Below are 16945 nucleotides of genomic sequence, written 5' to 3' on the forward strand. Positions count from 1 at the left end.
TTGATTTTCGCCTTTCAATTCTTCCAGAATTAACTACCTTTACAATTACCAGGGCAAACTATATTTCATATCCACAGCATAAGAATATGCTTCTTTATCTGGAAGATGACAATAACAGCACCTAATTCAAAGAGTTGATGTACAATTTAAGATAATTTATTTAAAGCATTTAAGTTGGTGTCTGACATACAGAAAGTACGTAATAATTACTACTACTAAACAAAAAAAAAGAGCAAATACTATATAATAAAGCTGAATGTTAAATACAGATCTGTTTGTTATATATAGTTTTGTTCTACTTGTTTTCAATTTTGTTCTGATCTTTGTTGAGACAATGCCTGGCTTTGCAGCACTAGGTAGCCCAAGCTGCCTCAAACTCACACCAGTCTTCCTCCCTCATCCTCCCCAGTGGTGGAATTACAGGCATGCACCACCATGCCCAGCTAAAATCTCTATAATTTTCAATGTGAATTCTATTAAAAGATGAATCACCTGTGTGAAAAAAATGACTGAAAAATTCTTAAGTAGTGACAATTGCAAATAAAATTAAAATATTATTTAGTTCTGATAGAAGTTACATTATCTACATGTACCATTTTTTTTAAAAAGCTCTTGTGCCTACTTTATCTTGATTGTTCTGCTTCTACGTAAGAAAAGTGTAGGACAAGAGCAAAACTGTTAATGTGAAAGAGAGATGTCAACTTGAACTAAGGCAAAAGGCATTTTTAAATTACTCATAGTAACTGAATTCTTAACTTCATATTACCTGATATAAAAGAAAAATACTAAATATCACTTCACACTGATGCAAGCCTCTTACATTTCATGAATGAATATCAAACACACGCTGGTTAGGTTAAAACACAGCCATACAAAATGGAAATGTTTATTTTGCCTGTATACTTTAAAACACAAAGGAAAATTTAATAAGATCAAGTCTTACACTGTGGCACTTAACTACAATAGGGCACTTCATTGAAATGAACAATAGGAAAAAGCTTTGCTTTGCACTTTTCATTACAAAAGTAAGCTTTTCCTCTGGGAATTATTTAATTTTAAATAAGGAGACTAAATTCTCAAAATGATACAGTTGCTGCTGCAAAGTCTGAACAATGAGACTGGGGGTGGTGAAAGAAAAAAGGCTGGCGCAAGCCCTAACAAAGGCCCCGCACACCGGCTCCAGCCAAACCCTGAGGATGAAAGCACTCTTTGTCCTTCTAGTCAATGCAAGGCCTTTCAATGCCCCAATATCTAGTTTTAAAAAAAAGAAAGAAAAAAAAAGAAAAGAAAAAAGGCAAGAAGTGAAAAAGATGGGGAGTTATGCTTCTTTAGGGGATATCGCCTCAGCAGGCAGGCCACAACAAGGATGCAGATCGCCTGGACACAAAAAATATTTCCGAACATTCCGCTGAGTCTTTTTTGTCTATTATTAAAAGCCAGCCAAAAGGGCACATGTATTCTCCTTACATTATCCACCATATTGTATTACTAAACAGAATTTTGGAAATTGCATTGCTATGGCACACTGATCTTTGTAATCTATACAGAAAATGAGGTCTTTTGTCTTATAAACTTGGACTTTAGAAATGCTACTCCTGTAAATTTAACTTAAGAAGAAATTAGAAAACTACAAATTAAGAAAAATATTCTGATTTTTTGTTCAGGTCACATAACCAACAGAAGTTCTCTAACAAAATTAACACTTCAACGTTTTATTAAGCACTCCACATATGAATGAATAGAAGATTCCTAACAGGGAAACTTCACATCTCAGTATATTGTACTTGGTTTAAAAATAATAAATCTTTATGCAGATCACAAATATTTTCCTGTCATAACTTAACTGAAATTCAACTTCACTGCTAAAAATTTTCTTTATAGAACCCAATTTCATTTAAAAATCCAACTCTATAACTAAGATTTTGGCTAACTTTATGCAAAGCCTATATTAGAATTCACTTATAGCAAAGAAATTTTAGCAGTTTATTCTGAAGGTTATTTAGATTTCTGTTAATTGGAAATTTTGCTATTATCACTTAAGAATTACTGAATTCCATCCTTGGAGTTTCAATGAGTATGAAATTACAGAATCTAGAGGTCCTAGAATATAAATCTTATAAAATCTATGTCTGATTAACAGAAAGGGGTTAAAAAGACTCAAAAATTAAGCACCCTTCTGAAGGTTAATTTCTTTTATAGTAACAGTGGAGAATACAAATTCATTTACAGTGTGCAATCTCATTTTACTAAGTCATAATTTACAAATGAGTAAGTCTACTTGTCCCAAGGGACTACCAAATCTTTTGGAAACAATACTGAAGTCAGTATTTCATGAAAACAAAGAATGTCAGTTATCTTTAGTAAATAAAGGAACACATAAACAGTACACACCACACTTTAAAAACAGACTACTAAGAAACTTTTAGATAGGGGCTGGGGATTTAGCTCAGCGGCATAAGCGCCTGCCTTGCAAGCAGGCAGTCGTGAGTTCGATCCCTGGTACCGATGAAAAGGAAAAAGACAAAGACAAAAAAAAAAGAAACTTTTAGATATAATCACAGTCTGTATATCTATAAATACATATTCTGTGGAGTTGACTATGCATTTTTTCAATGTATCACTTGATTTTTTAAAAAAATGTACACAATACAGTAGAAATAAAGTAGAAAGTAGGCCAGGGATTTAGCTCAGTAGTGTAAGTGCCTGCCTAGCAAGCACAAGGTCGTGAGTTCAATCCCCGGGACAAATAAAAAATTTTAAAAAGAGCCAGGAATTTAGTTCAGGGGCATAAGCACTTGCCTGACAAGTGTAAGATCATGAGTTCAATTCTCAGTACCAAAAAAAATAAATATATAAAGGAGAAAGTATCAGTACAGAATATGAAAATACCCCTCTATCATCCAACCTTCTCACAAAGGTAACTAATCAAGCCTCTTGTGTATTTTCCAGAAATTTTATACAAATACATGCTATCATTTTTAAATTTTAAAAGCTGCTTCTAAACGTAGTGATTGTTCTAAAATTAATTAAAATGTCATCCCTAGACTTAAAGAAAAGCAACTTCTAAAATGTAGGCAATTCCCATTTATGAAAACACAGGATAAGGCTGAGCGTGGTGGTGCGTACCTCAAATTCCAATGCTTGGCAGGCTGAGTCAGGAGGATCACTGCAATTTTGAACAGCATAGGGAGATGCTATCTCAAAAAAGCAAAAAGAATACGCGGCGTGCAGACAAACCTCAGCACTCAGAAGGTTGAAGCAGGAGGAGTGCCGAGAACTGTTTGGGAGAGTTCAAGGCCAACCTGAACAAAGTAGAAAGACCCTGTTTCCAAACAACAACAACAAGCCGGGCATGGTAGCCCGTGCCTGTAATCCTAGCCACTCAGGAGGTTGAAGCAGGAAGATCACTGTCAGTTCAAAACAAGCTTGGGTTACAAAGCGAGCTCAAGTGAGCCTACGTTACAAAGTGAGCACCCTGAACTGCACAGTGCGACCCTGTCTCAAAAAGGACCCCCCCAAAAAAACCTATAAAAATTACAAAACAGACAAAATAAACACTCCAAAGTAGTAACAGAATGGTCCAATCTAATAATCCATCTTCAAAAATAGTTTATAACATTTGTTTATACAATGAAACCAATTAAAATAAACATGCTAAATAAATGATGCTATCACTTTTGACAAGTTGCATAACCTATTGATCTTTACTGTTTTCAATCTAGTCCATCTTCATATCTATTTCCTTTCAATTACATATAATCTTACTCAGTCTGTTCCAGTCCAGAAATCATACCTTTATAAATAAAATTAGGTCAAGCCACAAAGAGCATTCTTTTTTTTTTTTTGGCTTTTTCGTTTTTATCGGTACCGGGGATCGAACTCACGACTGCAGCTTCCAAGGCAGGTGCTTATGCCGCTGAGCTAAACCTCCAGCCCCACAAAGAGCATTCTTACAATGAAAAAATAACAAGTAACACTAAGTCTTCAGTAAATATGTACTAAGAGCTCTAAATCAATATAACAGTTTTTGTTGGTTAAGGGATGGAGGTCTCACAATCTTGCCTATGCTTGCCCCGAATTCCTGGGCTCAAAACAATCCTCTTCCACACTCTTGAGTAGCTGGGACTACAGACATTCGCTGCTGGCTGCAGATCAAGATACCAGTTTTAAATACTGCATACACCTCAACTGTCTAAAAAAAGTGAGATGTAAATGATGGCAATTTACTGAGACTTAACAACTTATATAACCTAAGATGTCTGTAAGTAAACAAGAATTCAAACTTTAAAATCAGGTAAGATTCTGAGGTCCACCACCAAGTTTAGTTTCTTAACCTATATAGTGGTATCTGGTTTTTGGGGGGAGGGGTCTGGTCGTTTTGTGGGGGGATATTAGGGAAGAACACAGGACCTTCACATTAAGCTATATTCCCAGCACACCCCTCCCCCGCTTGGCAGCAGATACCCAACTCACGACCTTGCGCTGGCCAGGCAGGCGCTTACACCACTGAGCTAAATCCTTGGCCCCACCAACCCCTTTTTTTTTGAAACAGGGTCTCAGTATGTTGCCAAGGTTGGGCTCAAACTTGCTCCCTGGAAGCAACCATGACCCTGATACCAAAACTGGAGAAGGACTCAACTGAGAAAGAAAATTACAGGCAAATTTCCCTAATAAACATAGACGTAAAAATCCTCAGTAAGATACTGGCAAACAGAATGCAGCAAATCGTCAAGAAGTTTATAAACCATGACCAAGTGGGATTCTTCCCAAGGATGCAAGAATGACTCAACATACATATTTAAATCAATAAATATAATACACCATATTAGAGCCAAGGACAAAAATCACATGATCATTGTTATACTAAGATGCTAAAAATTAAAATAATTGATTAAAAGATAATTAACAAAAATAGTTACTTAAAAAGATAGTTATTAGTAATATTGTCATTCTGTACTGAGCTCATTACCCTAGTAACCAAGCACCAACCACATAGTTATAAATTAACTGACCACGCCGTTGTGCTGTTGTGTAATGCATCACCCCCCCAACCTTAGTGACCTGTGTGCTATGTCAACTTTTGTTCCCCTTGTAAGAGACAAATGATGCTGTGTCAACCATTGTTCCCTTTATGAGAGACAAATGTTCCTGGAATTGGCAGACCAAGGGCTATGAGTTGGTTAACCACCCACTGTGAAATGCCTCTGACCTCAAGCAAAGGGGAACAAAGGCCCACCTTATTTCTGTTTTTCATCACTATGTACTTAATGATCAATGAGCTAATCATAAATGAACTATAAAAATCAGTCAAAACTCTAACTCAGTTGCACAGCTTTGCAAATTCCATCTGCACTGTGTCGCTAGGCCAGCTAAAATAAAAGCGCTTCTTTTAAAAAAGACGTCTTGACCCGTTTGTCATCTTGGGGTCTTGCCCCGTTTTTCATCATGGGGCCCTGTTTTTTTTTAGTACAACAATCATCTCAATAGATGCAGAAAAAGCTTCTGACAAAGTCCAGCGCCCATTCATCATTAAAAACCTTAAAGAAAATTGGAATAGATGGCCTTTATCTCAATCTGTAAGAGCCATCTATGACAAATCAGCAGCCAACATCATACTGTATGCACAAAAACTGAAAGCTCTCTTTCTAAAATCAGCAATAAGACAAGGATGCCCCTGTTTCCACTCTTTAAACACAGTCCTGGAAACTTTAGCCAGAGCAATCAGACAAGAGAAAGAAATAAAAGGAATAAAGATAGAAAAGAAGAAGTTAAATTATTATAATTTGCAGATGGCATGATACCCCTTAGAAAACCCCAAAAACTCCACTGAAAAACTGTAGATTGAATAAGCAAAGTCAGTAGTGTAGCTAGATACAAAGTGAACACTCAAAAATCAATGGCCTTGGGGCTGGGGATTTAGCTCAGTGGCATAAGCGCATGCCTTGCAAGCAGGCAGTTGTGAGTTCAATCCCTGGTACCGATAAAAACGAAAAAGACAAAAAAAAAAAAAAAAAAAAAATCAATGGCCTTCCTGCACATGAATAACAAACTCACTGAGAGAGAAATCAGGAAGCAACACCTTTCACAATAGAATGCAAAAAAATAAATACCTAATGAAGGATGTAAAAGACCTCTACATTGAAAACTACAGTACTCTGAAAAAGCAGACTGAAAAGCTTTTTTAATAGACTGTCAATTTGTCAACTACACCATTGCTTCAAATATGTTAAGTTCAGTGTTGACTCCCCAGTTAAAAGGTGAGTAGCAAACAAAAGGGGGAAAATATTCATACTTTAAAACCTGAAGCTAGGGGTTGGGGATTTATTTCAGTGGCATAAGTGCTTGCCTGGCAAGTGCAAGGTCATGAGTTTGATTATTCATACAAAAAAAAAATTCTGAAGCTAAATAAAAAACATGCATCTATGCAACAAAAAGCACAGGCTTACCCCTTTACCTCAGTCTGCTCCAGTGAAAAATGGGATGCTGGAGTTAGGCAAAGTAAGAGGTACAAAAAAAAAGGAAGAGGTACTGCCTTGAAAAACAGCCTCCCGGTCTGGCATGGCATGGCTCTGGGGGAAAGAACGATAAAAGCAAACAGTAGTAACAGCAGACATCCATAGGGAAGTATGAATTGTATACATGCGTTTTTCACTTAAAGAGTCAAAACAACTTGTAAGGTGGTGTTATTAAACCCTTAGGAAGCTAAGAAAGTGAGGTTAGCTGGTTCTCCCAAAATCACAGAGAAATAGAATCTACAGGTTATTTGAGCTCCACTCACAATGAAGCCTATGGCCACTATCCTCTCTTCCTATTCCACCATTCCTCTAGTGGTGTATTTACAAACAATAAATGTTGGTACTGGACAAAGACTTAAACATTGCTATTTTTCAAATGACAAGGTTATAAAAATAGCTCCCAATATAGTACTTCCATTATAGTATATTCATTCAATACTGATTCTCAGATTTTTTTATATCAAATTCTTTAAAATCATATAATCATGACCAAAAACTAATTTCTATCCTTATATATTGCGAAGTCAAAATACTAATTTGCACCATATAGTTCATTTTTCTGTTGATTTGTGTATCATAAAGAGAAAAAGGAATTTTTCTACATTATTAAAAACAATGTTCTTAAATAAACATACTCATACTTTCAGACAAGCAGTGCTTTAATAGTTTTAGCAGTTATCACACAAATAAGGAATAAACTTCCTTTTCCAAGGTCAAACAACAGATTTTCTTTTTTCAGTTTGGACTAATTCAGATTAATGATATTGAGAACTTTCATGTTAAAAAAAAACATTAACACAATTTAAATGTGTGAAAAACTTCTTTTCAGTGCATTTAACACATCCACTGGGAGCTTAGTCTGCTAGTTCCTATTGCACGTGTGAACAAATTGCAGTGATGATGGCACTAGTAGCAATGCTGATCCTCAAGCAGCTACAAGTCCAGATTTTGGGCAACATCACAACCATGACAACTCAGAGGCTAGACACTCCCAAGACAAAATCATGCAATGAGGCTAAAGCTGCATAGTTTGATTACAAATGACATCCTCTAGAAATTGCTGTTCCATGTGATGGCCAAGTGTTCTTTTCCCCTCACATGATTAATATATTATTTTCTGTATTCTCTCTCTCTCTCTCTCTCTCTCTCTCTCAATCTCTCTTTCTCTTTGGTACTGGGGATCAAACTCACGACTGTGCATTTGCAAGGCAAGCACTTAAGTCACTGAGCTAAATTCCTAGCCCTTCTGTATTCTCTGTTTTAAAAGTAATTAACAACATATTTAATCTAGTCTCAAAGGATCTACAATGTTTTTTTTTTTTTTTTAATCTGCCCTAGTCCACAAAGACATCAGTAGTCTTAGATAACTGAAGAGTCAATCAACAGAAAGGAATCGTTGGGAGTCCTGCCTGGTCCTATGGTACCTACTGGTATCTCTGGTTTACCTGCATGCTGTCTAAAGACTTCTGGGAAGATGGCCAAGTGGTGAACAGCAGAGAAACAGCTCGTCTGAGATTGGTGTCCAGATGCTGGAATACAGCAATATGAGGAAGAAAAAGAGGAAAATGGGTCCCCACGACCTAGCAAGGATCTAAAGAGAGAATTGAAGCCCACAGGGACAGTGAAGATAGAGACCGCAACACAGAAGGGGTCAGCAAGCAGGGTTTTCTTCCTGAGCCCTTACTCCCTTCATGGGAGGGGCAGTTCATACCATCAGACCTATGATGGCCCCAGAAGTATCCACAGAGAAATACACCAGTGGAATGGAGCAGGGGACATGGGAGAGTAGTAACTGGTGAGTTACTGAGATTCAACCCTAACCCAGGATAGGTGCCATCTTGGACAGAGGTCAACTGAGCATGCAACTCAAGACTAGCTACAGGATGGCTCCACCTAGCAACTCCCAGTGTTAGGATGAGGCAGAACCGAGTTCAAATTGGCAGGAGGTCAAGGAACTGAGTTCAAGTGCTGGGAGGCACAGGGTATTGTAGGCTGAAATCTAGTTCCAGCCTCATAGCCAAAAATCAGCTTGAACTTCAATGGAACAAATGTGGCGAGTTTACTGTAAACCTGGTTTGCTGGGATTAATCAACACAGATCTGGATTTTGTCTGCCCACTCTTGTTTACACACCCTGAAGTGGACATGTTTTATGTTTTGGTTTTTTTGTCTTGCTTTGTTTTTCTTATTTGTTCTTGTTTTTACATAAGTATGAACACTGATTCTAGCTTTTTGGGGTTGTTATTGTGTACTACTTTTGTTTTTATTTCTTCTCTCTTTCCCTCCTGTTTCACTGGTTTTCCAAAATTCACATAAACTTCTTTTGTCCTCCAAGCCTGCATCTAATCTGTTCCTCTTCTTCAATCTCTATTTTGTCCCCCTAACCTCTTTTAAATATTCTCCCCTGAGGGTAAAATCACCATATTGAGGACATATGTACTGTACACAATTTTCTGGTCCATTTGAGATTTTTGTTATATAACCATAAATATAGTTCATACAGTTAAAAGGCAAACTAAGTTACCACAGTTCATTATTTTCTAGGCTGTGTGATGCTGTTGTTATTGCTGATTATTCTGCTTTTTTTTTTTTTTTTTTTTTTTTTTTTTTGCGGTACCAGGGATTGAACTCATGACCTCACGCTTGCCAGGCAGGCGCTTATGCCGCTGCGCTAAATCCCCAGCCCCTCATTATTCTGCTATAGCCAAGGTGATGTAATTGCTCCAATCAGTTGTTCTTCCTGATATACCAAGACTGAGATTGCCTATGGGTCATAAATTATATGACCAAAGAACCAGGGACTGAGCCAAATAGGCAGCAACTTCTCACCCCCAATAAACTGAAGAGGTAGTGTTACAGGTAACTGAGCTAGTTAGAAATATTATAGGCAGTGACACAGGGCAGGGCCTTGGAAGAAGCCGGTACAGGGGACCAGATGTCTGATGACCTTGGAGAGGATACACACCTCCAGCTGTGGGCCAGATCTCAGGACAGAAGGCAAAACAAATGCAGCCACACCCTTAAGTATAATCCTTAGGGACTGAATGTGGATCACCTTGAGAAGTCAGGAGTCCCCATTCCAACCCCTAGAGAAGAGTCACTGCTCTCTTAGGATGCCCGCTTTTAGTGACTCGCTTCCCCATTTGTTCCTGATTTAATCAATTTTACCTGAGCTATTAATCTTATTGGCTAAACATAGCTCTGTCCGACCTCATGCCCGTCTACCTTGTGAGTTCCCAGTTTTCCCCAACTTTAGACCATCTTACCTCATGATTTTACTCTGTAAAAATCCAGAGAAAATACAGAATCTTTGGCAACTCGCTCCGGACCCCTTCTCTCTCATTCTGACAGAAGCTTGCTTTCTCTCAATAAATATATTCCGCTCTTAACCTCCATTTTTCCTAACATTCATTCTTTGATATTAGAGAACATGAACTCATACGGGACACAGTAGGTTGGGAGTTTCATCCCCCTATATTGTAGAATTTTGCAAGACTCAAAACCCAAAAGCCAGGTACACCTGGAAGACATCTCTGAGAAGCAGTCATTTCCTAAGGGTTCCTTAATACTAACAATAAGGCTACTAGTCCAAAGTAATTTACAAGCATTAATCCAGGAGCTGAGCTTAAAAAAAACAGCAAGTGAGAAGATACTTAAACAAGATGCAGCCCCAGACATCCAGCTTACCAAAGGCAATTGTAGAGAGTAATGAGCAGAGAGCATTGAGCATAGGGGCTTGAGCACACCAATACCACCAGCTGAATCTAGGGCAGGAAGATCAGCAACTCAGACCAATGGGGCAACATACCAAGATATTCCCTCAAAAAAAAAACAAAAAAAACCCAGGGAATTGATGCCTTTAGAATGTAGACTGAAGTAAATTAAAACATCTGGGCCTGGGGCTGGGGATTTAGCTCAGCGGCATAAGCGTCTGCCTTGCAAGCAGGCAGTCGTGAGTTCGATCCCTGGTACCGATAAAAACAAAAAAGACAAAAAAAAAATTAAAAAAAAAAAATCTGGGCCTACGTTTTGGCTTAAAATTTACAAGCACTGATGTGAAAAAGGGTAGAGACTTAAAAATGTACTGGACAATGTTTTACTCTAAATAGCAGGGGGAAAAAATTGCAGAAAGAATTTTTCTTAGATTATCATCATGCAAAATTTTGCCAGAGATCCCATGAAATACTCCTCAGTGGCAGAAGTCCAGTGATGACAAACAGTATACACTGAGTAGAAGGCAAATATTTTTATGAGAAACAATTACTGTGATACACATTATTTCTATGATGATCTAGCAACCAATTTAGGGTTTAAAAAGTTACACGGTCTTCCTCAAATATCAAGTATTAAATATTTCTTTTCAAATTTCTAAAATTTTCAACAAATGTATTTCATTTGAAGCACAATCTAAAGTCTAACAACCTGTCTTACATGGCACTAGCAGCTTCAAACACTAGAGCCAGCAAAATCTGACACTAGAACTGCTTCTAAAGAAAACTGACTCATCAAGCCATGTCGGGGTAGTCAGAAGTCTCAGAGCACTGGGGAAAACTTGGAAGCAGTCAAAACATTTTGAAGTCTTCTAAAATTGTCCCCGACAAGATTGGCTAGTTTTCTCAGTAGGTTGACTTTTAAAGTTTTCTTATATAATTCTCTTTAAAGGAATCATTTTTAAATGGCATTTATTTTGGCCTGCCAACAAAATACCTTTCTAAATGGTTTTTGCATAAGATTAACTATTTTCATGTAGTCAAACTAAAAGCCTTCAATTTTTGTGAAAACAAATGCTAATGCAGCTAGTGGTGGTACATGCCTGTAATCCCAGTACCTGGGAGGCTGAGGCAGGAGAAAAACATGAGTTCAGAATTTTAGTGCCAGCCTGGGCTACACAATGAGATCAAAGCCAGCCTGCACTACATAGCAAGTTATCTCAAAACATTTAAAAAAAAGAAAAAAACACACAAATGACTAATACAGGTGCTTTGTTTCTCAACTATTAACAAAAAATGGAGAATGTTAACATTTCGTCCATGAGTTTCTATTATTCCAGTATTTTCAGACTACCCTTCTTTAACATCAAAGAGATGTAACTGGGGATTTAGCTCAGCAGCATAAGCGCCTGCCTTGCAAGCAGGCAGTTGTGAGTTCGATCCCCAGTACCAATAAAAAGGAAAAAGACCAAAAAAAAGTAAGGAAAAAAAAAATGTTTTAACATTTCAGTTAAGAAATAAATCTTAAAAAACATTAAAAAGAAAGAAAAAATTCTTGCTGGGTATGGTGACGCACCCCTATAATTCTAGCACTCCAGAGGCTGGGACAGGAAGATCACTCTTGAGTTTAAAGCCAGTTTGGGCAACAAAATGAGTTCAAGGCCAATGTAAACTGCATAGTGGGCCGGGAATGGTGACATACACCTAATCCACCATTCGGGAGGCTGAGCAGGAGGATCCTTGCGAGTTCAAGACCAGACTGGGCTAAAAAATGAGTTCAAGGCCAGCTCCAATTGCACTTCAAGACACTGTCTCAAAAAGATGAAAAATAAAAATTTTCAAAGCTGCATAGTGAAACCCTGTCTCAAAAAAAAGTTACATAAATTCTTGCCCAAAGTGATTCTGCCCCTACATTACCCAAAATTATAGACAATATTAATTACAGTACTACAGTATATAAACTGAGGCAAGAAATTAACTGTATATCTATTAAAAACAACTAATTTCTCAATAACTATGTACCTAGTACACTGCTAATGTATACAGTGATCAAACTTGGGTTGAAGAACAGCTTTTTAAAGAGATGACAAAGAATAGTCTCCTTCACCTTGTAAAGATAACTTGAAAAGTTCTTTGCCTACAGAACTAAGTTCCTGGTAAATAATTTTTTTAAAAATTCTTAGTAAATAAATACAGGTACTCGTGCAATTAGAGAAACAGCTAACAAAGTTTAATGGTATCAAAGTTCTAAAATTAATAATATAATAATATATCACTTTGTACTAACATATTTAAGCAACTTTCAAAAGCTAGATTAACATGAGAAAACATTTTTAGTTAAAATACTCCTTTAGTTTCTAAATACTGTGGATTAGTCATTCAAGCATGAGTTATTGTTGTGTACCCAATGTTAGACAAATTTCTGAGTAATTTCAACACTTCATTTCTTAATAGTCACTACAGATTATTTTCAAATGGAAAAATGAACCACATATATCTTGATGACCTTCAAGGAGTTAGCACATTCCCTTAAAATCATTCAACTGTTGACAGAATTACTGCCAAACAAAAATAAGTCCTAGAAACAGTGTTTCAACACTGCTCAAAAGGTGGAAACCGTAGTCTCACTTTCTCAGTGACAAAACTCTTAAGAGTTTGATGATTATATATTCCATAAAATATAAGAGCTAACATTATAAGACACTTACTATATGCCAGGCTATGTCCTGTGCATATTAATTCATTTATAGTATCTTAGGAAAAAAGTTGTATTACTTAGTTTTACATCAGAATTATTTTTAAAAAAAATATCCATAATTAAGGCAAACCTAAAAGTTCTGACTCCAGAGTCCATATTCTTAACCACTCAACATTATACTGCTAAACTTAAGTACTCATTTTGAACCATAATCAACTTAAGTAAAGCAGATGTATCAAGATAGGGAAAACCCTAACCCTAACCCTCAGACAAAGGATTACTATCAAGAACATTAAAGAGGCTGGGGGTTTAGCTCAGTGGCACAAACACCTGCCTAGCAAATGTGAGGTAGTGAGTTCAATCTCCAGTACAAAATAAAGAACATATAAAGTACTCCAAAAAAAAAAAAAAATCGGGACTGGGGATTTAGCTCAGCAGCATAAGCACCTTCCTTGCAAGTGTGCAGTCATGAGTTCAATCCCTGGTACCGATAAAAACGAAAAAGACAAAAAAATAAAAAATAAAAAAAAATCAAGTTCTCACAGATTTAAAGACCCAATCCAAACACGGGCATCTGAGATGAACACACACTTCTCAGATGAAGAAATACAAACAGCACACAAATACATGAAGAAATGTTCAACATCACTGGTCTTTCGAAAGATGCAAATTAAAAATAACACTGAGATTCTGTCTCATCCCAGAAAAAAATGCCTAGTATCAAGAAATCAACCATAACAAATGCTGGAGGGATTGTAGGGAAAAAAGAACTCTCCTCCATTGTTGGTGGGAATGCAGACTGGTGCAACCAGTGGAAATCAGTGTGGAGATTCCTCAAAAAACTAGGATTGCAGGTCCCCATTCGACTCAGCTATCCCCTTCTGGCTATCTTCCCAAAAGAGTTAAAAGCATCGTCCCACAGTAATATATGCACACTCATGTTTATAGCAGCACAGTTTGTAATAACCAGATCTTGGAAACAACCTAAATGTTCATCCACTGAGGGATGGATAAAAAAGATGCACTATTTTTATACAACGGAGTACAACTCAGCCATTAAGAAGGACAAATTGGACACTTTTACAGGTAAATGGATGCACCTTGAGAACATACTCATTCATTAATGAAATAAATAAGACACACATGTGTAAGCAGTACATTGTTTCATTAGTGTGATAATGAAAGAAAAAACGTGTATGTGTATGTATATATACATTTAAAAAATAAGATAGTTATACTACTGATTTCTCTGAGTTCACTGAAGAGGAAGATTTGTGCTGGTATTGTTCGGACAACTGAAGGCAGGTATCTTGTACTGTGGGTGAATGATTTGGTGATGACAATGTGCAACATATGTCCCCGATTGATGTACTTCAAAATTTTGTTAATAGTTTTTCTTCTTTCAGGTGTAAATAAAACGGATTTGAAAAGAATATATAACAACCACTGTTAAATTCCTATCATTTTGTTTTAAAATTCTGTATCGTTACTGAATTTTTAATTATTGTCATTTTGCTATGTTTTTTCTTTGCTTCCTGATTTCTTTTTTTTCCCCCACTCTTTAAAATAAAATAAAAATACATTTAAACAAAATAAACTATTCTAAAAGTAAAATTTAAGATGCTGTCTTGGAAACCATACAGATGTCTTCATGCAATATGAGGTCTCCTGGTACCTACAGACACATGGAACAATACTTACAGAATATAGGTGGTAGGTATGTATAAATCAGAGTATCAAGTTACATAAAAACTATTTCTCTATTCTAAACCCTTAAATGGCTTACCACCACACTCAGAATAAAAGCTCAAATTCTTGTTTTTGATAAGGGACTACATGAAGTTTCCCAACTTCTGTGATCTCATCCCAAACTATACAAGTTTTCTTATACTCAGATACACATATAAGGTGCACATGTACCCGCCAGAGCACGTCCACTTACTCTTTTCCTTTGAGACACTCTACACAAGATGCTCAGCTTTCCTCACACTAAGTTCCCAGTGCCTTCATCTCTCACTGAAACTTCCTGTTTTTGTTTTTTGGTTTTTTTTTTTGTTTTGTTTTGTTTTGTTTTGGTCTTTTTTGAGACAGAGTGCAGTTCAGGCTGGCTTTGAGCTCACTTTGTAGCCCAGGCCAGTCTGGAACTCACAGCGATCCTCCTGCCTCAACCTCTTAAGTGCTGAGATTACAGGCCTGAGCCACCACGCCCAGTGAAACTTCCTCTTTAAAAAGTAGCTTTCCTGGGGCTGGGGATTTAGCTCAGCAGCATAAGTGCCTGCCTTGCAAGCAGGCAGTCGTGGGTTCGATTCCCTGGTACCGATAAAAATGAAAAAGACAAAAAAAAAAAGAAGGCAGTATAGATAGGAATGATTCAGGACATGATCTGAGTGGCTGATGGTTGTGTATTTACCACAAGTGTATTGTACGCTATGAACTCGAGGAAGCTAGCTCTTGTGATATTATTACATATACTATACGCCCTTTAGCCCCTGACCTTTCCTTAACCCAGAAACAAAGGATAAGACCCTAATTGATTGAGATTATACTAATCACTGAAACAGTTATTTTTAGGAACCAGTTTACTTCTATATAAGTATGAGAAGATTCCAGGTCCCACCTTGGGAAGTTTGGTGGAATTCCTCCTGCCTTGTAGATTGGTTTTGTTGCCTGGTAGTTGTTCCTCCCATTTGTAATCTTATAAATATACATTTTGCCTTGCATTATTTTCATTTCTGACCTCCCTTTTTTGCACAGGACCTGAGTCTCTCATTCTCAGCTGGGCAACTTCAACTCTGAGCCAGCCTTACCTTCCTTTCCTATCCGTCACCAGAGAGGAGGTGAGCGACATGGGGGTGCCATGTCACTGAAGACCCCTGGCTCCTCAAAGACCACCTGTTTACCAGTCATAGTGGCCCATGCCTGTAACCCCACCATTGGCGGGCGGGGGTGTTGTGGGAGGCTGAGGCAGGAGAATCGTTGCAAGTTCGAGCCCAGCCTGGGCTACAAAGTGAGTTCAAGGCCAGCCTGAACTGCACAGGGAGACCTTGTCTTTAAAAAAAAAAAAAAAAAAAAAAATCACTTGCTTGATGCAGCATTAGCAATATTATGCAAATGAATTCTTTTGAGAATTCTAGAACTCAAAAGGCAACAGTCTATAAACAATGTGCCACACAGCACCTTACACTGCACTACCAGGCACAACACCCCTTGCTCACTGAGCTTACTAATTTCTAGTTTTTGATTCAAAGGGAAAGGACCTCTTTTCCTATGAACACTTACGAGTCCACTGTAGGTTATTAACTGGCCTAATGTCAATACTGCTGTTATCTCAGGTAATAGGACAGAAAGAACAGGGAAGAAAGAAGGGTAGACAAAGGAGCAGCCAGAGCATACATACTTTTCAATTAAGATCACCAACTTATCTGAGCACAGTCTATGATACCCCAACACAACAGCAACATCAAAGATTAGTGATCAAGCCAGGTGTGCTTATAACCCCAGTTACTTGGAATGTTGATAGAGAAATGTCCCAAGTTCAAAGCCCACATAGGCAACTTTACAAGACTCTGTCTCAAAAATATGAAGGCCTGAGGATGTAGCTAAGTGGTAGAACATCCCTGGGTTCAATCCCCATACTGGGCTGGGGGGGAGGGGATCACTGATCATGAATCACCCTAATAGATAAAAGATTATGCTTAAGTTTGAAATATTGTGAGAGTTACCAAAACGCGACACAGAGACAAGAGAACATATCTTAGAAAAAAGGTGCCTTAGATTTGGTGGAAGGAAGGCTGTCAGAACCTTCCAATTTATCGAAATACACTGTCTGCAAAGCACAATAAAGCAAAGCATAATAAAAGAAGATATTCTTATAGGGTTTTTTTGGTTTGTTTGTTTTTTGTAATTCAGGCTGGCTTTGACCTCACTATATAGACCAGGCTGGCCTCGAACTTACGGCAATCTTCCTACCTCAGCCTCCCAAGCACTAGGATTACAGGTATGTTCTACCACACTCAGCAGAAA

General features: G+C 37.5%; 1 protein-coding gene across 8 annotated transcripts in view; it reads right to left on the reverse strand.

Annotated features, from left to right (window-relative positions):
* Nucleotides 1-16945, reverse strand: part of Eif4g3 (eukaryotic translation initiation factor 4 gamma 3) — a 318850-nt gene that overhangs the window by 250492 nt on the left and 51413 nt on the right. Inside the window, exon 1 of one of the 8 annotated variants that reach the window (XM_063235691.1) lies at nt 3127-3145. The exons of the other annotated variants lie outside the window; for them this stretch is intronic. The gene's annotated coding sequence lies outside the window, so the exon portion shown is untranslated. Of the gene's footprint in view, nt 1-3126; nt 3146-16945 lie in introns of those variants that run through there. 8 annotated transcript variants of the gene reach the window in all.

This window comes from Cavia porcellus, unplaced genomic scaffold, assembly GCF_034190915.1.
Source record: "Cavia porcellus strain 051 isolate PalLab524CR breed Dunkin Hartley unplaced genomic scaffold, mCavPor4.1 scaffold_25, whole genome shotgun sequence".
Taxonomy (NCBI): domain Eukaryota; kingdom Metazoa; phylum Chordata; class Mammalia; order Rodentia; family Caviidae; genus Cavia; species Cavia porcellus.